A 24,840-nucleotide genomic window follows, 5' to 3' on the forward strand; every position below is an offset into this window, starting at 1 on the left:
GAATTTCAAACTGTTCGAATTTATTAAAGTTCAATGTGCTAGAGGTCCATTGGAAGAGTTCGAGAAGGCATCCCAATATAGTTGTTTCTTTACAAGGGCAACATTCCCATATTCCATATAATAAATATATTGTACAAAAATAAATCTATTTCAAAGCTCTTAAAAGAAAAACCATTTTATACATTTTATTATTTGTTTGTTGTATTAAACACTGTAATAATTAATGAAAATTTGTACTATGTAAGCGTTGTTGTTAACTACCTATATTGTATTATTTTATTAATTCATTGTCAATTTAGCATTTTCTATTTCATAATTATCAGTTTACCGCGGTCCGTCACAAATTATGATTGTAATACATAAAAAAAAAACAGTAATTACTAGTAGTATTTACTATTCGTCAAAAATATATCTGTTATCTCAGCCTATGTTATATACTTTCAAATGGTATCATCGTGTCAGATCTCATAATGATTCATCCCGGTTCATATTCAAAGAAAGTATTATCACGAATTTTTTTTTAATTTCTAGTAATGCTTTTATCTATTATGAATGTTTTCCATCCGAATAAATATTCTGTAGAAATATACTATTACGTTAAAATATTTTTCTGCAAATTTTTGTTCTGTTATAGTTTCCATAAAAAAATAAACATAATATCTATCACGTTAAAAAAACGTCACGGCATCTCGTAAATAGTTTCAGTCACAAAAAACTTAGAATCATAATAATTTGTAGACAAATACTTTACGTGATATTTCGTTTCTATATTAAAATATTTTCCAACACTTTATAGCCTTCTATTACTCAGCTATAATTGTGGTGAATAAAAAATACATTGCATGGATCGCTGACCGTTATATGCTATAAATAATTGTATAAGTACCTACATTAATTAATATTTTAGTTTTTTACTTAATATTTATCGGTCGTAATATTTTTATTAGTTTGACATTGAAATTAATATAGGTACAATGTAACTGCTGTATCTACCTATCGAAATATAAACGAAGATATTATAACAATATTATGCACGCCGATATCGTAGCCAACTTTCGGTATATACTACGATTTAAGATATTATATCTTAAATCGTGGTATATACCAATCGTATTATTTGATAGTATACCTACCTCATAGGCAAAAATAGGGTGTGAGGCTTTAGGGGCTAAGCCCTCCCAAAAATGTCCATAGCCCCCAAACATTTCCTACATTTTGTTTTAAGCTTGTTCAATATTATCAAAGTAAGGCTTTAGCCCCCTCCCCCCCCAATCCCAAACGCTATTTTTACCTATGACCTACCTATTTCTTCACTCACCAACTAATTCAAAAGCATAATTTACAAAATTAATCTCGTTTATAATAATGACCGTTTTAAATAAGTTACTCTCAACCATATCCATCCCCCAATTATTACAAATAGTGATAACTGGTAAGCATAATAATTATGTATATTTAAAATATAATATTTAACTAAGATATTATATAGATACCAACTCTTTTTAATTTTTATAGTCAATAATAAATGATAAGGGATAACCTAACTTTATCGTATTCATACTTATGATCGTCTAAACAAAATAGGTCTATAACATTGTATTCAGCTTATCGTTTATATTTAATAACTATACTCATTATAATTGACGAGATATACCTAATAACTTATGTTTATTTAAAATTTCAATAAAAATTTAAAAAAGTTTAGCGTAATACCACAATAATTCTTTCTAAACGATTCTGAGCGGAGACGGACGGTTTGCCAGTCTGGATATATTGTATTATTTATTAGAGCCTATACGTTGAATTAATATTGTAATATTATTATTATTATTTATTTGTTTTTATGGTTATAAACAAATGATAGTTCCTTCCTCATACAGGCCAATAAGTCTTCTCCGAATTCTATCAAAAATGATTGAAAAACTACTAATAAAACGTATTCTGCTTCTACCTATAATTAATAATGCAAATTTAATATTCTAACTTACTTCCAATTTGGATTTCGTTATAGTCATTCTACTATACATCAAGTACATAGACCGGTTGAAAAAATCTCATTCGCCCTGGAAGAGACATAGTTTACTGTACTGGTGCCTCCCGGCTCCCTTGATGTCTCCCAAGCGTTTGTCAGGGCGTATGGCATGCAGTTTTACTTTGTAAGATATAATGTATACTACTCAGCCACTACTATTTATTATTTAATTAGAAAATCTTACTTAGAAGACCGCTAAATTAATATCAAACCCTAGCCGGCGAATTTGCCAATGATAAAGCCTCCCACTACGTCCAAAATCATCTCAACCTTCTCGAAACCTGGTATAGAAAATAGGGAGTCAAAATTAACGAGAATAAGTCCATCCATTGTATCTTCATTCTCCGTCAGAGAATATATCAGCCACTTTCTCTCAAAAATCAACTTTTAAAAATAACTCAATGTGTACGTTACCTTGGTATTAATACCGACCGTTGTACCTCACATTAAAAACAAAGTTCAATGTCGAAATAATCGCCTACGCCTCTTTCGTGGCTCCATCCCTTACTAACTCCAAAAATATAAAACTACCAAATAAATTATTAATTTACAAACTAATGCTCAGATCTATCTGGACATACGGCATCTAGTTCTGGGGCGCAGCAAAAATTTCCAATACCAATCGTATCCAAAGAATTCAGTCAAAAATCCTTCATACCATTTCAAAAGCTCCATTCTATGTCTCAAATCCCTCCACTCTGATCTAAAAATATCTACAGTCACGAAATTAGCCAAACTACATTACAAACACTTCAATAACCGATTATATCGTTATTTCAATCCACTTATTTCTCAACTCACATCCATATCCATCATACCTGGTAATCCCCAAAATATTAAGACAGTGGTGTCGGGACCTGCTCACACGAGTATATAATTCGTTAGCTACTATGTAAAATTATGTAAAAAAAAAATGTAAATAAAAAAAAATAATCATTTTCTATATACAATAATGTAATTTTCAAAATATTTAGACTAATTTTAAACTATCCACACCACGATTTTGGTGGTCATATTATATTATATGAGATTTTTTTGATAAAAAATGGTTCAACTTAACGTACTTATTACTAATTAATTTAAATAAATTTGTATAGATTTAAAAAATACTATTCCGTATGCAGTGTTGGGTAAGTTACTTTTAAAAAGTAATTAAGTTACTTTACTCGTTACTAAGAGATAAATGTAATTAAGTTACTTTACTCGTTACTCAAATAAAATTATAATGAAATTACTTTACTTTTCAGATAGAAAAGCAACTCATTACTTTCTCGTTACAAAAATAATTTTTTTTTTAATTTCTTGGCAATTATCTTTTGCAGGCAAATTGAACAAGCAAATTCTTTATAAAACCTGTATAGTTAATAGGACCATATAAAATTTAGTCGTCCACACAAACTATATTCATAGGAAACCTATTTAAAGTAATAATGCATTTAGTTAACTGTTCTTGTGATTTACGGCGCAATTAAACATTTCAAATATCAAAACCATTGAAAACTGAATTGTGCCGAGTTAAAATTAAATGTATATACATATTAGATTGTTAAACAGAATAATACCCGCATTATACATATATTTTTTTTCAATTCGCAATAAGGTAGGTACTTACAAATTCGAAACTGTAACGCGTTATTCTATAGAAATTACTTTTCAAAAGTAATTTCCATTACATTTTCGTTACTTGGAAATAATTCTAATGAAATTACGTAACGCGTTACAAGCAAAGTAACGCCGTTACAGTAACGCGTTACTTTCGGTACGTTACTACCCAACACTGTCCGTATGTTATTATACGTAGGTATTAATGTAATAATATACTATTATAGAGTTGTGTTCGACGAGTATGATTAATGCGTTATTAGATTTTTGCATTGGATATATTTTGAAAGATAAACATAACTGTTTGCCTTTGATGTAACATAAATGGTATATAATATCCTATTATCATGAACAAATTACATTGTGACTGCATATTATACCGACGAAATAAAGGACAGCTATTAAACAAACTGCCAACTGGATGATCCTTTAGAATTTAGTATTCACAGAATGTTTATACGTATAATAATAGGTAATACTGTAATAGCATGATATATTATATTATATATACAATTAGTGACGAAATGTAATGTTTTCGTAAAATTGTATTCATTGATTTTTTAAACTTTTGAGTTTTGACATTGTTATGGAGTTTATTTCATTAACCCATTTAGGTGTACAATATTCAAATAGTTCAAAAACCGAATCATATATGTAGATATGATTACATGAAATTATTGTCAAATATTTATTTTAGTATTAAAGTAATGCTTAAGCCTAATACATTTTTCTAAAAAGATGTACTTATCTAAATTTTTGAGGAGATAAATACAATTGGAAAGCTTTTGGACGTTTGTAGTTTATTTCCGCTTTTTCATTTTACAAATATCTGCATAATAAATATGACCAAATGTCATTCATATCATAAAACAGAAGCTCTTAATCGATATTTTTCTTTTTAAAGCATTCACATTTGATTGCCATTGATTATTTTTAGCAATATATTTTTATAACTTCTGTATTTAAAAAAAGTGATAATTTTCTTTAAGAAAAGTTTTTTAAAAATGCATCAAAACCAAAGATAATACATGCATTTTTTAAACGCCAATTCTTTTTATTCTGATAATCAATTTGGTTTTTTACAGGGTAGTTTGCAATTCAGTTAATGATGCACATTTCTTTGTCAATAAATAGATACATGAATATCTAGATTTGAGTAATACAATATAATTATGGGTATTTTTCTAAATTTCAGAAATGCATTTGATAGTGTCAACCTCGAATCAGAGGTACTGAAAACGATCTTATTAGATAGAGCCATACAAATGGGCTACAGGTAATTGAAATGTATGATCAATATAGTATTCCCTTAAAATAAATCACTTGGGCTCATTGTATTTATTATGTATATATATAAATAGATTGTTTAGCATTAATGTTGATGCTAATATAGGTGCCTACTATGCTTTGCAGATGATAGGTACTGTTATTCTCCTACAGCAAAAGAATTTGTTAAATTATGTACAAAAGCTAATGAAGTCATTACGCATTTGTGGTTTAATAATAATTTCCTTGAATTAAGTTAAACTAAATCTAAACATATTGTGTTTAATGCTAAAAATACTAATCCAAAAATTGAGCAGAAATTGTGTATAAATAAATCTGTTTGTCTGAAAATTAATTATGCAAATTGTATATTCTATAGAGTACCTGCGCTAAAATATCGAAAGAGTAAATTCTATTAAATATCTAGGACTATTTATTGATTTCCGGTTAAAATGGAAAGATTTATATTGTCTATATTATAATGTAGTATATTGTGTGACTAAGCCGTAAGTTAATTTTCGTTTTCAGTAATTTGCAATCAATATTTAATAAACAAAGCTGAGAATTATTTGTATATCGTTTGAACAATCAGTTATTTGAACTTATTTTGTATATGGAATCGAGATATGGGGGATGGCTAGTGGCGTCATTTGGGGGAGGGGCAACTGGGGCATTTGCCCCAGTCTAGTATTTACATCATCCTTAAGTCGGCACATTTACACATTCAAATAAAAAAATTTAAATTTGATATTCCGGACTGAATTTTACAATATTAATAAAGCAGTGTAGTACCAAAAAGGAACAATGATTTCTTGAATTAAAAGCTGGTACCTTAAAGTTTATTCTTTTTAAAAGCTCGGGACATGATATTTTATTATTAATTATTTCATTTATGAAAGCCATGTCATTGAACAACTACTTGGAAGCCAATGGGTCAAGACCTAAATCCATAACCATGGCCTACAAGGAGGCACGACCAAGCTTATAAAATATCCAGTCTATCTAATTGGTATTTTTGTTTAGGGTTCCATATCACTGATGAAAATTCTAAAAGAACGCCAAAATCATTAATGGTAGAAGAAGTATGTAATTCGAAACCATTTATTTTATATGTGCTAGGTAGTAGGTTTATTTCAGCTAAATGAGACTACTTTGCATTTAGAGGGGTTATCTGAAAAATTATTTCGATCACAGCATTTGGTAAACGTTCATCTAGGTCACATTGCAAAAGAGTTGAATCATTAATCGAATTTATTGGTTGAAAGTTCTTCAAGTCATCTGCAAATAATAGGTATTTACAAAATTTGAGTGTAGATTCAACATCGTTGACGAATATAATGAACTAGAGTGGCGATAAATGCCCACCCTGGGGTACACCAGATGAAGCAGCAGTGTTATTAGATCAGAATGAAAGCTATAATAATAATATGGACTGCCTATGCTGAGTTTTTGAAGTCTTAACACCAAAGTTCCGTGGTCAATCGTATATTCGTATCGAACGCTTTTTTTAAGATCAGTATATGTTGTAATTGTAACATGTAGTTTGAGAACATAGCTCCTCCAATACAAACAGTTGTTTATATAGAACTTGTGGACATTTTTGACTTTTGTATACCTATAATTTGTAGTTGTTATTAGTTACATTACCTATATTTCGTGAGGATAATAATATGTCTATAGTTTGGTTGACATATTTTATAAAAAATAGATTTTACAAATTCGCAATAATTAATATTTCCCAAATTTTTTCAATACTAATGAATTATTTGCAGGACCGTATTTAAGGGGGGGGGGGGCAATTGGGACATGTGTCCCAGGCGGCCAACTTTTGATACATTGGAGTGGAGGCGTACAAACCATGACAAATTAGATAGGTATCATCACAGTATTTTGATACGCATCCTCCACTCTTTACTTCGCCTTTATCGTAGTTCTCCACTTCTTATTGGCTGTCAATCACATACATACATATATAACATAGAACAAAATCAACCAATGAGAAGTGGAGAACTACAATATAGGCCGGAGGTGAAGGAGATGCGTATCTACTGTGCAAAACTAGTATAACTGTGATGATACCTATCTAATTTGTCATGGTACAAACATTGTCAACCCAGGACGCAAAAAGTGCTCTGATACGGCTCTGAAGTATTTGATTAATTTGTTATTACTAATTGGATCATACTATAACAAATACGCAACACGTATACTTTCCGCAAGTTAAAAATTATTCAAAATACAATTTATATATAAATTTTTTTTTGTTCATTAGTCTTAAGCCCGGTGACTGAGGCCATTAGCTGTAGGATAGTACTGTAAGGATTTTTGGTACGGTGGGGAACGGTTGGAGGAACACTTTTTTGTGTTTGGCAGAATTTTCTAGTGGGCACCCGTAGGTATCTGCCATGCCCGGATGGGGATGGCGGCCTTTCTCTCCGGACACCGTGACTGCCCGAAGAAAAATGCCGCCCGTGGCCGGGATCGGACTAGTCCGCTCGGCTACTCCGCCCCCCCCCCCTTAAATATTTTTTAATGAGTTTAAAAAACGTATATATTAATTATTATTTGAACTGTACATAAAATAAATATATTTCACACATATTATCGATATTGTATTATACACATAATATTATAGTCGTACTTTTAACACTGGTATTTAATATAATATATTTATATATACATATATATTGTATGGGCACAAACTGGTTAGACTCGCACAACGATGGATGCCGAATACACTGACAGTTGACGAATAACGATGCGATGGTGCAATACTGCAATATAATAATAATCGTCGTACGAATGAAGTCACGTAGACTGTCGTGTGTATTATACCGTTGTTGGTTTTGCCAATAATACACATATCACATAATATCTGCGCCACACATAGATATCAACAGGGGCAATCGCATCCATCCGGTGAGGTCGACGAACCTTCAGTCATTTCTCACCCCCTCCCCATCCAGTGGTCACCACACACACACACTCCTCTGCACAGACTTGTAACTGGAAACGATTAACAAAACGCGTAGCGGAGTCGTCGGAATGGCGTGCTGTTTACACCTAATATAATTTTTGGACGTACCTATTATTGTTTTAAATTTTATTTCAGAAAATTTCATTGCCAAGTTCGACGCGTAGTCGCCACCCCAATCATAATCGTAACGACAGAACAACGTTATACAAACATAATAATAATAACTATCAGTCTGAATGTTATTGTTTTTCGTCATGCCCCGTCTCCTAGAAAATGTATATTTTTAAACTCTGGAACGTCAAAGGTACCATTACCTAGGTACGACCGCCGTTGAGCCGTTGAGGTAGGTCTGTCGCGTCGCGCGTTTGACGGCCGCAAAAGTCCGCCGTTCCGTCATCTCCGTCCGTTCGTTGGTCCGACGGTTCTCGCGAACGCCGCCGCTATCGATTGTGTGTGCTGTATGCCGCGTGTGCGTGTGTGTGTGTGTAGTGGCGGCCGATCAGATTCTCACCCCGTCCGCGCCGCCGACTGTGAATCGCGCGCGCGCACACGGTCGCTCAAACCGTCACACGTACGTACACTCGTGGCGGCGGCGGCAGAGGGACCGTCCGAGTAGTCGTTGTGATTATTATCTTTTCACGTCGCGTGCGCGCGCACACCAACTCACGCACACACACACGCTGACACGCGGGCGCGCGCACACGTACACGTCACGCACGCACACGCATGCACCGACGGAGACGGTGACAGAATCAACGGCAGCAGCAGCAGCAAGAGCGGCCAGCAACAGCAGCTCGCCGCCTGCGTTCACGACGACTACCACCACCGCCACCACTGCCGCCGCCACACTACCACAGCCGCCGCCACCGTCACCACCGGCACACTACCACCGTTGGCCACCACGTACACGGTCGTAGACTCATCACCGCAGCAGTCGCATTCGTTTTCCGTGTGCCCACTCTCTACCTCTACACCGGTCACCGACACCCTCGCACACGCACCGGTACCACGTGCGTAACCGTTCGATACGATATCGTCGCATCAACGCACAATATTTTGTTATAATACCGTGAGTACCATCTACCCTTTTTATTATTATTATTGTTATTATCATTATCGTCATTGTTATGTTATAATATTATTATCATATTGTCTCAGTATTCTATTGTCTTACGCATAATATTTTAATGTCGGTTACGCGCACAGTCCGCAATCGAATTTTCGAGTTTACGCAATCGAATAATATTATAGTAGGTAGGTATTTTTTTTTTATACGTTCGAATGGAATATGAAAAATAGTGAAAACGATTCACAGGAACGCTGTTTGCGGCCGGCCGGCCGACCGGCCAGCTATACAGCGGAACCGTCGCGGATCCATATTATATTATTTTACCCACATCGCGGCGACCCACACCGTATTATACAACCCTGCACAGTGCACAGTATTGTCTATAACGATATTATCACTGTAGTTCCTCCATCAAAACCCCCGCGCGTCTGCCAGAGATCGTTCACCGCCCGATTTTCGGACGACCGATGGTATCTATGATCCAAATTTTCGCGGAGAAAAATTCGATACGTGCACACGTAATACGGTGGTATCTATAGACTATACTTACAACTTACGTACCACCTCGGTACGTTTCGCTGGTATATCGCTCTAATTTGTGCCTAATATTGTGGGTCAACACACTGCATAAATCTGTCACTCGATAATGTCTTGACTATTATAATCATCATGAATTTCGGGGCAAGCCGGACACAAGATAACGATACACGGGAACGAGGAGGTAGTATAAGTATCCACGGTAGTATAAGTATCTTCGGGTCTTTCGTGCTATAAATGTGGTGGGGATTATTATGTGCGTCGGTCGTACTCTACGCGATTCCCACCGTTTTTGTGGCCGAAAATGTTCGTAAGACCCCTTACACGACGTCATAGGCGTATTGTGTTTGTGTGTATGTGTTGTATCGTTACGTTGGAATGGGCACACGTGATGAGACACACGAGACGGTCAGTACCTTATACCTGCCAATGATTGTATTATAATCATTCTGTTCAGACTCAATAGGTCATCGCATTGTCGTTGCGTATCGTCTATAAACTGCATGTCCTTATACCAACTGCACATATCCATCCGTGTACCGAGTGCACCAACAGGTAAATCGCCGCGGCTGTGTATACCACCTACAACTATATTCAATATTATAATATTGTGTTCGAATCCGACGATGTTGCCCAAATATCGCACTTCCGTCGGCGGGTTTAACTTTTCGGTGTGCCGTACTCCATATGGCTTCTCGGTCAGAAGCTCCGATGTATTTTGAAACACCTATGACGTAAAATTTTTAAAGCTCGAGTACCCACCATCACGAGTCGCCTCCCACGACTTACCCTACATTTTATCGTATTAACGGAAAGGGTCTAGTTTACTCGATTCCTCCCTATATGGAGCAGGTTAATTAATTTATAAATGTGCAAGTGGTTCCTTAAAAACGATTCAAAAGTTTCAAACATCCAAATAGATTCGTAATTTCAAAGTAGTACGTTATAGATTAAGGTTAGTAATATATTATCAATACTTTATTACTTTAAGTATTAGTAAGTTCTCATAGACTTAAAATGAAACTATGGTGGTTGTACTATAATTGAAGATGAATAGAAAAAACATCTGTGTGCCTACTAGTCGGATGTTTATTATTATCATGTAAAAGTGTAACACTGTGAATGGCTGTAGTATTTTCTCGTTACATCTCAATACATTGAATATTATAATTTTGTTATACTTTTATTATATTAAATAAAATATATATCAAACGTATAGTTACTTATTGCACAATATATTATGTATTCATAAATTCATCTTTTAACGTGGTATATTTTAGTTAGGTTTATGAGCCCTACTCTTCATTTTATATGGCTGGCAACTAATGTGAACATTTTTGGGGGGGCATCACTTAAATAATAATTATGAACTACAGCCGAACACCGGAGGCAACTAGTGAATAATTTTCTTTGCGATAAGGACGGGAACAATAGTTAGGTATCCATTGGGAGGCAATTATAGTATTATTATAATTATATTATATATAAATTATATATTATTCAGAGTTTATCGCAACCCTTGAGTTTTGTTTCGTCTTTTAAATCGCAATCGTTGTTGTCGTTGACCAATGTCGTTTGTTATAACGTCTCCGACATAAGAATAGTTTTATTGTGCTCGGACGACGGCCGAATGTTATTTAGTATAAAGAAGGGTACCAGAAATGTACGTTTTTTTATTGCAATTTTCCGCTCAAAATTATTGCAAAAAAAGTTTTTTGTTTTAGTTTCGAATTAAATTAATAACTTAGTAGGTAGTAGTACCTTAGTTATACATATACGTATAGGTTTAGTTTCACCAGCATAATATTATTCCACCCGTCTGTGCAATAATTATTCATCTCGTAATAATATTACAGACAGAAACAGGTCGAAACCAAGGGATAGAGGGGGGCATGGGCGCTATGCCCACCCATTGGCCATAATATGATATATAAAAATTTAAAAGGTATTAATATTTTTTTTGGCTGTATTGGTTTTGTATCTTTTTTGAAAAATAAATTGTTAACAGTATTCTTTGGTGTCAATGTCAATTTTTAATAAACACCATAAAAACACAGCCATCATAGCGCATATAGCTGTGTGGTTTAAAAGAAGAATATGCCCTACGATAATAAATAAATAAAGGACAATATTATGATGGTTATAAGTTTAAAGCCATAAAAAATAAAAAATAATTTCACATTGATAACAATGGGCTTGTTTATGTTGGTATACATATTTTTAGATTTATGTTATCCCCCCCCCCATCAGAAATTCTGGCCACGCCACCTAGGGCCGCGGTTAGAGTTTGTAATAGTTCGTCGCAACGTGTTCATATTTAGACATATTATAGTACATATTATGTTATAAGTGCGCATATAGGTACACTGAGTTTAACGTGACATAATTATTCGATGTGGAAACAACGCATATTTTATTGTTTTTCGGTGTTATACATTTACAAACGTGGGTACCTACTTAATGCTCCTAAAATCCAACAGTAGTAATTTTTTTTATTCTTGGCGGGCTTTAGGTACCTACGTGTGCGTTCGTCACGGTGTTTACCGTTTTCGGCTCACAGAAAATACGAATAACGACCCCATGAACGAAATGTTGTATCGGACCGATTAATAGCCGCAGAGTTCGAATTACGTTTCGAAAACTTAGTTCGCTATTGTTTTCACACTAAGCAGGTTTACTTTAAACTTTTCCCCGTTGACGTGCTTAAGTTTCAACGGACTGCTGCAGTGTTCGTACAATATTTTATTCTTCAAATATAATAGATAATACTATAACGATATTATTATATCGCTGCCAGATATCCCATGAGGCGTTTCGATCATAATTTGTCAAGCGTGCGTAGGTACACTGATATTTCGTCACGCAAGGCTTAATAAGTTGTTCAATATTATATATTTTTCCCGATATATCTGCAGTTCTTAATCAGATGTGTTTTTGTTTCAAACTCAAATGTAACTATACTTATATACCTACAAATATACAAAACAGTTATAAATTCCTTCAGTTCAACTTTATGTCGCTAATTATATTTTTACATTTATCGTACACTACATTATCATACATATCTCACATATCATACGAATTCGAATACTATATTGAATACCAGAATACCAGAATTTTTATAGTTTAAAATCGTTTCATCCAAGTTTGCGTGTTGTGCTTATACTTATAACTTTATTAATTTTGAATAATTTTGTAGACTACCTAGTCATTTCGACCGCCCAAGAGCTTTTTACATTTTTAATACCTTAGTAATTGCAAATTTATTTGCATTTTTCAACATCGACAAAGAAGAATGAGAAGTCGCGGTGTGATATTTTTCGTTATAGTTTAAATATTAAAAGAACACGCATAATTGATACCGTGTACCTATAAATACCTCCTACTTTAAATTAGTTTTAACGAGCTTTAATACTACCTACTAAAATACACCAATTATTGCTAGTTGCTAGTTGCAGGTAGGTATAATATTCTTATTTAGAGCGAGAATAATTTGCATGACAATGAAAACCTTACGAAAAATCGGTAAAAAACAAAAAACGCGTATCCAACCCAAAATCATATTTATGTTAATATTACTGAAATCTGTATCGCATTTGTCCAGATCACTTCTTGGGATATCGAAATATTATAAAGTTTCTTATAACACGTATATAATAATAATTGTGTAAGACATGATATTTTAAGTGTTATTTAATCGCGTGACGTGCACACAACAATCGCGTATAGATAACAAATCGCGCGTTCTTCCATCATCCGTGGTATATAATATTATGTTTTATTTTATCGTTCAGTTATGAATTATGTACAGTAATTTCTTTTGAAAGTGCTGGTGGGTAGCTCTTGGTCGGGAGTAAAATTGATAGTGTAACAAATTTCCTGTGTCAAGAAAATGTGCTCGGCGTGCTTATAACCAACACGCTTTTATAGTATTATTGTGCACACGCCCACGATAATACTGTGGAATTACGCCCTATACACTTATCGTCAAAAGGACGTAAGTCAAATTCGCCGGTGTAGTGTATAACAATTTTGTTTTGGTTTCTAAAGGATAGAGAGATAAATATTTTAACAAATCCGTAATAAACGGACTCGGCTGCAGTAGAATTACCGTTGCATTATGTATGGCATACCGGAACCTGGGTTTATTGTTCCGCCGTATCCTAATGTACATTATTTTTTAAAACAGTCGGTTGCTCGTCGCACTCGCTGTGCGTAGCGTACCCTTAAATTAATAAAATAAAAACACACGATTTTATGTTCCCTGATATATTTATGAAATAAAACATTTTAAATGAATTAGGTAGTCGAAATTAAATTTAAATTCGATAGGTATACATACAACATAAGAATAGCTTCTTCGTAGTTGTGTTTTTTCAATATATTCAATGCATCATTTTTTTTTTATGTTTATAGACATTTAATTGAGAAAAGTGCGTGTATAATGTGTTAAAGCACTTGCTCTAGTTTTTAAGAGATTAAATATTTTTTAAAGTTTAAATTTTGAATAAACAGATTTGTAAGCAAAAAACATTTATTATCTATGTACGTGTTTTAATAGAGATTTTTCACGCTGTCACTTTTCCCACAAAATGCAACCTTTTTTAATCTCACACACCCTTTATACTATATAATAATGAATACATAAAAAAGGTTGAAAGTTTTTGTTGCTTTTTCATTATTTCCTGAACTCCTCAGGCATGTTATGAGGATATTACATTTTTGGCTAAATGCTTTTGGACGAGTTAACTGATGTAGACAATTTCACCATTAAATTAACAAAAATATATGATAATTGCATTAAACTATATTTTGTTACTAAATATGTAATCTGCGAACGAGATAGCGGTAATTTTATGTTACGTAACGGATGATAAACAATTAGTAGTGACGTTAGGTTCGAGATTTCTCATTAAAAACATTTTGTACGTGTAACCTATAAACAAAATACAAATATTGGAATTTTATCAACAAGAGTGATGTGGAACGATATTCATTTCGAGAACCTAGGACACCTGTAGTTATTGAAAATTATTCTTGTATCAATCGAGACGTAGCACGAAATGGTTACACAGTGAAAACGCCAATCGTTTAGTGAAGCGACTAAAAGAAACAAAAACGGAATTTTTTTTTCATTTCCAAACATCGTTATTTGCACGCAACGACGATCGTGTAAATGTCTATTTTAGTTTTATCGTTTTCCGTCTCAATATTAATGATATAACCGAGTCCGATTCTCGCGAATGATATATATCTATCTGTATATAATAATATAATATATATCTGTGTGTGCGCTATATATTATGTATACATCCGTTTGGATATAAATTTCTAATTAACCCGAGAAACTGATCGATGATAATGTATATTTCTCGCGCCATATATATGGCTCAGCGGATTGTAAATTGAATACGATGTAACGTATAAAATAATTAAAGCACTACACACACACGCCCGTAATGCGTTATCGTATACAATAATATTTTTCTCATCACCTCCATATAGTTCGATGGTCGGTCCCTCTCCGCCAGTATTGTAGTTCATTCATCACGATGATAATATATGGTATTATATTGTGTTATAAAAAAATATAACACGAAACAATGTGCGTATCTCTCTCTCTCCAATCTATCGTCGCATATATTGTATCATATTATATATTGTTTCTTCCCGCGGTGGATCGGTCGGGTCCTGCAGGATGCTTCAATTAAAAAAACTCGAACGTGCCAGGACCATACAGCCGGAGACACGGACGGGGTAGGGCGAGGGGGGTTGGTGTAGGTGATATGACGGCATCGGCACCACGCGTTTTTGCCATTAAATATCGTAGGCATTCTCCCCCCCCCCCCCCACGGCTATATATAATATTATATAATACAATACCATCGGACTTGCACGTGGAGTTTCGTTCGTCGTCGTCGCAGTCATTGATACGCTCCATCGCCAATGTCAAGTACTCGACTGTGCGATCATCGAACATAACATTGTAATATTATTACATTTAATCTTATCAAGCAACCACCGTAAAACACGCTGGCGTATAATCGTTGATTTCAGACAACTATCTGTAATTAATGGTAAAATATGCCTATACTCAATACTGCGGTATATTATAATAATATGTATGTATCATATATGCCTACGACGTATAATTACAGTCGGCAGTCGTATCGCGGAGCAATTGTATATTATACACATTATAATATTATAATATGGATCTATAATTATATGTATTATACATAATATATAATATATATATGTAGTTGGTTAGTATTTTATCTACCAGCTATATAATATAGTATACCTAATACTATATAGCATATTTAGCTAGATTATATTTCGAACGAGCGTAATTAACTGCACGAGGTATATAGATATCGTGGATGATTTCCTATAAAATATATATAAGTTAAACAACAATTACCTTTTATTATAATCATTCATCCTTAGGGGCGGAGAATTGTGTTAGTTTTGTTAAAAATTGATTTTTATTGCAAGTTCAAAAAAAAAACTCATAAGTGTGTATTAACTCGGAATATTAAAAACTAATATTGACGACGTCAAAAATGTATAATTGTAAAAATGTAGCCAAAAATAAAAAAAACACAGTACTTCAAAAATAAATTTAAATTTGTGTGGTTTGTTTTGAAAATTTTAACACTTCACATACACGTACATAGTATATAGACATTTTTTAAAATGTATATAATCATATTAAATCATGTATTAACAAGTTGGAACTTACGCTCGTAGCTTATTCGCGTGTACATACTTATACGTATACCTATCTAATATTTATAAACTCGTGAATGACTTTATTATACACATAATATCAATTCTTATTTAATTTTCATTTAAAAGTTTTATCGGTAACTTTTAGTATAACCCATAGAAATTTCACTAACGGTTTTTAGTTCCTCATACGTTGGAGAAATCACGGTGTGTCGTATAGGTATAGGTATAGGTAACTCAGCACTAACTATCAAACTAAAATGTATTGTTAATTTATAATATTATAATAATATAATATATTACTAAAAGTTTAATTATGTATATATAAAAAAAAAAACTTCACCATAAACTCGTCCGTGAGACGGTCGAGTCTTCTCCGGTCTCAGAATATAATATTTCAATAATGATTATTCACTATCGTAAACAGTTCACATTGTGATAATATAATAATAATAATATTATAATTTATTAGGATAGTCCAAATAGATTCGTTTCTTTCTCTTCGTGAGCGAAAAAAACAATACCTATAATATGCTGTAGCTATGCAAACATTTCGTTTTAGGCGGTTTGGCGTGACGCCAGACAATGGACCATCTGATATTTGTGACTGCACTACTTGATGGTACACGTAAAAAATGAAGTAACTTAGTCATTTCATCACGGCTGGGTCAATAAACGCTTATCTGTTCCGGTTGTTCTCAGTATTATACCGTCAGATTTCTATAGGAGATGAAAAAAAATTATCCGTATGATTTTCGACGGCTGACACTTTATTACATAGGCATACTATATTATTATTATTCTCGCACACCGGCCGTCTCAGGAATTGTTTTTCCAAACTCCATTTATGTGTTATTATTATTATTATTACCCATCACCGCCGTTCAACCTCAAATAATTTTAATAATTTAATGATTTGACGTATGGTGTGATAAATTCTAAAAATGTACGACACTATATATAATAATGTTTTAGTTACCTGTTCAATTATCGCGTTTGAGTATAATATTATTATTCAATTATATTGTTTTTAAAAGTGTATTTGATAATTGATTCGGTTATAATTCATTTTTTACGATACTCGTTTGCGTTTCAACATCTATCATTTTGATAATTTAACAGTAATACTATTATTATATTAAATTTATTAATTACTTATAAGTAATACCTAGCTAATTTGCAGCGAACATATATTATATTCTTGAAAATAGTTACATCGTAGGTAGGCACATCGTGTTATAAACGAACGAAACTTTCGAAGATCATTCAAGTTTGATAACTCGTTAAATATTATTATAGGTATCGTCATACGTTTCGTTGTAAAGGCCACCGAGTGCAAGCATCATTTAATTGATGAATCGCTATGAAAATACCACGATACCTAATGTGTTAAAAGTAGACATTTTTATAGAAATATAATAATAATTATACAATTGTTTAAAGCAAACAAGAATGATTCCATTTCGTTCTCGTATTCTGTTAACAATACAATTTTGATTTAAAAGTTATGACTATTATGGCGTAGGTATTATACTTGTTATAACATAATACTGCGATTTGTGTACCACTAAAAACAATAATATTTTTTGTTAATAACGTCTGTCCGATCCAATATTTACCGTCAAAATTGCTTAACACGTATTTCCGTATATTAATATCACTGAAAGTAAAACGAGTATGTTACTTGGATAAAATAATTTTACAATGATATATATAACAAGTCTGGCAGTCTATACAGTAACTGTTGTGTGTATACCGATATACTATGTACAATAACTCTGTGAAAAACTACAGTTAATTAATGATTGAACTACATGACCCAAATAAAACGTTTTTATTTACACTGGACCAAGCCAAATTTCGAATTAAAGAAATGTTTAATTTTTTTTCAAACATTACATATGCGTTGTAAGTTAATAATATTAACTAATTTGAATATGCTCCAAATGCGTAAAGTTTAACGCTGAAAACAACAACAATCTATACACAGCAAATTTAATTTTTAATCTGACACTCATATATTATACCTTTTGTATTAGCTTATATCGTATATGTATATTATATTATTAATATTTAATTATAGTTTGTGTAAGTGCCATTAAAGCACCTATCAAATTTCTAACGGTTTAAAGTTTTAGATAAAAGACGACCATGTGTAATGGGGATAATGTGTGTAGGATGAGAGTTAAAAATGCTTCGTTTAACATAAATAAGGACGCTGGTAATGGAACATTAATGTATATAAAGTAGCAAAGGAATAATAACAAAGGAATTGAGTAGCTATATTGTGGAAAATATATTATTGTAAAACACTACCTTCGTGTTTTTAAGATAACGTCGTCGTCGTACGATGCTTCCAGTTGGATCGTAATATTGTATGTACAAGATTTAATTTTTACTTAATTTGAAGTGTTTGTTTAAATAGCTGAGATAGGTGATGCCACCATATCTAGAGAGCATTGTTAAATGAATTCTGGAGATTAAAATACATTAAATAGAACTCTTTAAAATGTTTGTATTTGTACCATAAATCTATCAAGAAAAAATATTATGTTATGAACGTGTGCGGAAGTGCTTGTCTTTTGCATAGGTATTAAAAAAGTATTTGATAGCGAGATTTATTTTTAAGATTTGTATTGTTTACGGGTATGTTACAAAATTAATTGGATTATTGATCATGAGAATAATAAATAAAATGAAGTGATCCGTCAAAATGTTTTTTTTTTTCAATTATTATCGATGGCCAGAAAAATGTACCTTCATGCTTTATCTTCAATTCGACCATTTTTCACCACTTTCGTTCGTCAATCCGCACTCTCTTGACCAAAACTACAAATATATTTCCATGTAAGTACAAAACACAAGTTTCTACTTTCTATGATTATACCCTTATCAATCTTTCATTGTTTATTATTATACTGCAGTATGTAGCGTCTAAGCATATTTATTATAATATACAAGATGATTCACTATAAGCATGCTTACTTCTCTTTACAATTTTAATAATGCATTTTTTCAAATTTTTTTTTTAGGAATTTTTAAGTAGGTTTACTAAATGACCATATTCTCAAATACTTTGAGTTTGTATACAATTTAGAGAGTGTCATGTGGCGATACCAACACCTTTTTTTATATGAGAATCACCTCTTTCCCTTTAAATTGATAAGTAAATGATATTTTTGAAAATATTGATGTATCCAAATCAAAATTCCACTGAGTATATTTTTACTTGGATAATAGGTCCATGATTATGGGTATGTAAGATATGGGGGGGGGGGTTATGATGATTTGAACATTTTATAGTAATTAATATTAGTCTGTCATTTATAATTTGTAAATATGGTCTAAGTATAATAAGTATACTAGATCTAATATAACATCTTATACTTTTGTAAAACAATTTTTAAAGGGTTGGTTTCCATTGAAAAACGACGTTTATATCAGACACATTTACCTAAATGTTACAAAAATAAAAATTAATTAATGAAAATGGGATTCTTCAGTACCCCATGTACTTAAAAATCTAAAACTCAAAATGTTCAATACATTCATTATTATAAAGAATAAAGACGGAAGTGAGCATGCTTGGTGAATCACCCTGTATATTATGTCAGTGAACAATGGTTTGAAATTGTAAACATCCATACATCTTCCACACGTGCCTTAAAACTTTTGAAATTATAGTAAAAGCAATTAAAAAAATGAATATAAATTAGTTTTGTGGAGTCATAGATGAGAGAATATGGGACCAGGGAAGGTTCGAATATTTTCCATACACGTAGTATTTGTAGTTCGTACACATTTTTAAAACGGTTACTTTAATTTTAAAATAACATGTTATAAACATTATTGCTGGTTAGATCAATTTGTATACAAGGTAGAAAAGTGAAGAAGGATTTAAATTAGGTACTAACATTCTTCTGATCCAGAATCATCTGTATAAAAGATAAATCATTAAAAAATAATGAGAACACTTCATATTTTCATATTGAATTTCTGAGTAACAATTACCGATTAATTAAAAGTGACCTTTTTGTCTATTAATAATTAATAATGAAATGGCATACGACTTAGTTGGCTATACCTAGTTTTAATAAATACGTATATTATGGTATCTATTAAGTTATTGATCGTAGGTTTTCTAAAATTGAAATTAATTTTAGAAATAATGTTATTTTAGAAATAACGAAACAAGCAAACAATGAAAATTATAAAAACATATTATTAAAACAAACATGAGTGCTTGTTTTTTTTATGTAGCAATTACATATTTTCGCATTTAAAATTAATTTTTGTTCTACTAATATTTCATTAAACAAAAAATAAAGACTTAACTTAATCTAAAAATGATTATCCTTTTTTAAAGTTTTACGACGAATTTTAACCGTTAATTTTTATTCTGTCTATATTTATACATTTTTGAGTCAACATTAACATATTTTATTAGATGATCCGAGTAAAAATACCATAATTTAAACTGAAATTATAATAATGATCATTATTTATTTACAATTATTCAGATTTCATGTTATTAGTTTCAGCTTTGCGACTTGTTAAATTATTTATTCCAAGCATTTGGTCTTAACTATACAGTATTCAACGTTTATAATATAACATTTAATTATAAACTACTATTTACACTTACTAAATTATCATGTTTTCTAGTACAATAGATTTATCTGGTTTTCGATGAAATTAACTCTGATTAATTATTCTTTTCCTATTGAGTTACAGTTAGATTAATAATTATAATATACTATAGTAAGATGCCTGGTGAAGTGGTACATTCTTAATATATTTGTAACGAAAAATAAAAGAAAAACGATCAGAATAATGATTAATTAAAACTTAAGTATACTAAATACAAATTAAATTAATAATAATAAAAAAAAAATACTATAGTAACATTTGATTTTAAATCTTAATTTTGAGTCGAGTAAATTAATCACTGACTGCAGGATGTAAATGATAGCTTAACTAATTACAACGTGGTTTACCTACTATAACGACTGAAGAGCTGTGTAAAGTCAATTGCAAAATGTAATAACTAATAACTAATAATGAAATATATTGAAGTATATGAAGAGTGAAAAAAGATTGAAGTATTTACAAAGATTACTGATGTCTAAGATTATTACAAACTAAATAAATAATGAATAAAATACGAAAATATAAAAATTTAAACTTAAAATATGCCTAGTATTAGCAGAGCTAACAGGATATGCAAAAATCTTTAACTCATAGACGTAGTTATTTAATAGAAAAATTTAATTCAGATCATAGTTGTTTTTATTTTCTCTTCTGGAAAATGGATTAATGCTTGCAGCGAGAGCGAGCGCGTGTTACGACAATACGAAAAAGAGAATAAAATATGAGTGATGTAAAAAGGTGAGTTTTTTTATTTCATTCTAGAGGCTCTTGATATCTAAAGACTTGTATTTTTTATACACTTACAAAAAACATGCATTAATGCTTGAACCTTGCAATGTTCGTACAACAATTGGAAGAACGTTATAAAATATACATATATATATATATCTAATGTACATATGTGATACATAAATTTATATAATGCACAATGTGTTTTTAATTGTACAATTCAATGCTTTGTCTTTGGAATAAGTTGGAGCATTCGTTATTGTGTTACTCGGGTCTCTGGCATACAGAAAAATTCAATGAAAGCACTGTCCAACCTAATTAGATGCGTGGAAAATCAATAACATGTTTATTAAAATTACTGTTGTACAACAGTTACAATAACAAAAATAATAAATAATTAACTATATAAGATATTCTTTGATAACTATTCAACGTTGTTATAACTATTATGAACTATTAGGTTGATATTTTTATGACCTATAGTCATATTTTATTCTGCAGATATATCAAAAATTGTTTTAATTTACTATTTAAAAATCCCTTGGGAAATTTCACAAATCTGAAATTTGTCAAGTCTGAACAATATAATATGGTGATATGTATAAATTTATTCTAAATTCTATTAGCTACACTTATGTATGACTTATGAGCTACATACAACTTTCAAAGCATTGTTACAGTGACAGAAAATTGTCCGAAAAAAATATACTTTGATATAAAATCGAACTTATAGCCACTTCAATAACTACTTCGGAATCTAAATCATCAAAATATTTAAATATTAATAGTTTAAAAATAGTGTTGTAGGTAATAACTAATAATATTTAATACATTTACCTACTATTTATTATAGACTAAGTATAGAGTAACTATATCATACAAATTAAAGTTCGCACTTATTCGTTCATAGTATATTTAGACGTCTCGAGTATAATCCGGAAAATTGTAATTCGTAGTAAATATAATATAACATGAACCATTATACTTTTTGTAAATAGAATAATGTAGAGATATCAGATGTTGAGTATTAAATTTCAGATAAAATATATTAGTTGTGTCGAACAAGAAGTAATCACCCACGGTGGATTACAAAATCGATAGTTCCTATCTACTTATTTTGTAGTATATATCTTACATAGCTACAGAGCTTACAGAATTACGCCAAAGTGTCAAACGTATGTGCAGATCTTTATTGATAGTTCTAAATTATTGTGATTGAGGTTATCCAATATTCATTATACTTCTTTCTTCTGCGTATCTATAAATATAAAATATTATGATAGGTATGTATTTTTGATATATTAACGGTCAAATGATATATATATATTTTTTTATTATATTTATAAATAATATAGAAAAACGTAGTAGAAATTGCACTTACGGTTTTTTTTCGGATATACGGATTAGGTACTCAAAAAGTTTCATGTAGCGCCTTTTTAGATCATAAATCGAGTTCTGAATTTCTGATGAAACTTTAAAAAGATCATTCTTCAATTTGCTCTGCAACAGCGTACTACACGTATTTTCTCAAATATTTTTTGAACACAATTCCAGCAATGTGTTTAATGTTTATTTATCATTACTTTCAAATGTAATACTTACTTCAACACTGTCAACACACGATAATCTTGCACTAAGGTGGTGAAGTGATATGAGAACTACACACCAAAGCTTATTGTATCCCGACTGCCTCTATCTTTAAACTATTCTTTTAACTAGGTACGAACTTTTATATGCATTTAATATAAAATGTTGGTGGTCAATATAGAGCCGTTAATTTCGTGGTTTTTTGGAGGTCATCTGCAATGTACGCATTAATTGTATTTTACCTACAAAATACTAGTGATTATTTACTTATTTATACTTACGAGCACCATGAGTAGAATACTCTAGAAACAAAATAATGCATAATCACATCGATCGACACCTTAGGGTGACATATATGAGGTGATTATTTTGCGTGCGTTCACGACGTGAATCGATGGCCACTTGTATAATATTTTTTCTCGTTTATCTAACTTAGGGGTACAAGTAAATTATTCATAAAACAAACTAGGTAGTCCAAGGATCGATTATACAATATAGTCTCACGTGCCGCTGTTTTTCTTTTGAAAATGATTCATTATATATTTATACGGTACGACTATCACTAACACGTAGGTATACATTTTATATCATCCCCGTGGGAATGGAAAAGAATAAAAGTCAAAAAGGTTATCAGAAGACCTCGAAAATATATATCCATATAATAATTTATAGTTACCCATACACCGCAGTAAGAACCATAATATTTAAAACTTCTTATTTCAAAACAAAGTTTTCGTCCATATTTAATTAAATAAATTCTGTTAATTTCGTAGAAATCAAAATCTAATAATCCTGGAAATTTGGTATGCTAAAAAATATTTGTATTTATTGTAGTACACCTAATATACTCAATATTTTTAAAAATAATTTTATTGTAAAATATAAATAAGATGATTTACATATTATTAAAATATATACAATAAAGTATCTTTTTCATTTAAGTGCAATGCTTGAGGTGGTGGTAGTGAATTACATTACATAATAGATACAAAAGTTACATACTAAAAATAATATTATAACCTAATTTCAATACAATTACATAGAATAACAAGACAGAGTAACACAATAAAATTGCATAAGTTACATTTAAAATCTTTTAACACAATATTCCATACTTTAATTTATAATTTGATTCATTTTTAAACTTTTAGTGAAAATAACCATTAATTAAATTGTTGTTTTATGCTCTTAATTCTAAGATTCCCAATTGAGGAGAATATGAGTTTTTTTTTATATGTAATGGCATTGAATTATAAGTATTGAATATAGTGAGTGTAATATACCAGACAAAATAGTTTAAAAAAAAAATGACTTCGATTTTATGCTAATTATAGCAATTGCATTTTTTGTGTTGTTTCTTTCAGTTTTCACAGGCCTGAATGCACGTCGGTATTACGAAGTATTGTAAAAAATAAATAAATGTAATAACAAACTATTTTATCATTTGATACGACGCGCGTGCTGAAATATGTAGTGCACTAGACATAGTGTGTGAGTAATCTTAGGTCAATGTATCTTGCAGCTAATAATGTATATCTAACGCGTAATTCAATTTCAGACCTAACCTAACCTAATCTTTTTTTCCCATATTAGGCCGGCGACGAGGTAGGACCTGTTTATTTTAAGCATCACTCTATACTATACTTGTCGCCATCGTTT

General features: G+C 31.4%; 1 protein-coding gene across 2 annotated transcripts in view; it reads left to right on the plus strand.

Moving 5' to 3' along the window:
- The first annotated feature begins 8,567 nt into the window (after nucleotides 1-8,567).
- The window catches only part of LOC100168230 ((11Z)-hexadec-11-enoyl-CoA conjugase), a 50,426-nt gene continuing 34,153 nt past the window's right edge, over nucleotides 8,568-24,840 (plus strand). Inside the window, exon 1 of one of the 2 annotated variants that reach the window (XM_016802171.2) lies at nucleotides 8,568-8,946. The gene's annotated coding sequence lies outside the window, so the exon portion shown is untranslated. The remainder of the gene's footprint in view (nucleotides 8,947-24,840) is intronic. The other variant, XM_001943691.5, reaches the window with a different exon arrangement.

This window comes from Acyrthosiphon pisum, chromosome A1 (assembly GCF_005508785.2).
Source record: "Acyrthosiphon pisum isolate AL4f chromosome A1, pea_aphid_22Mar2018_4r6ur, whole genome shotgun sequence".
NCBI lineage: Eukaryota > Metazoa > Arthropoda > Insecta > Hemiptera > Aphididae > Acyrthosiphon > Acyrthosiphon pisum.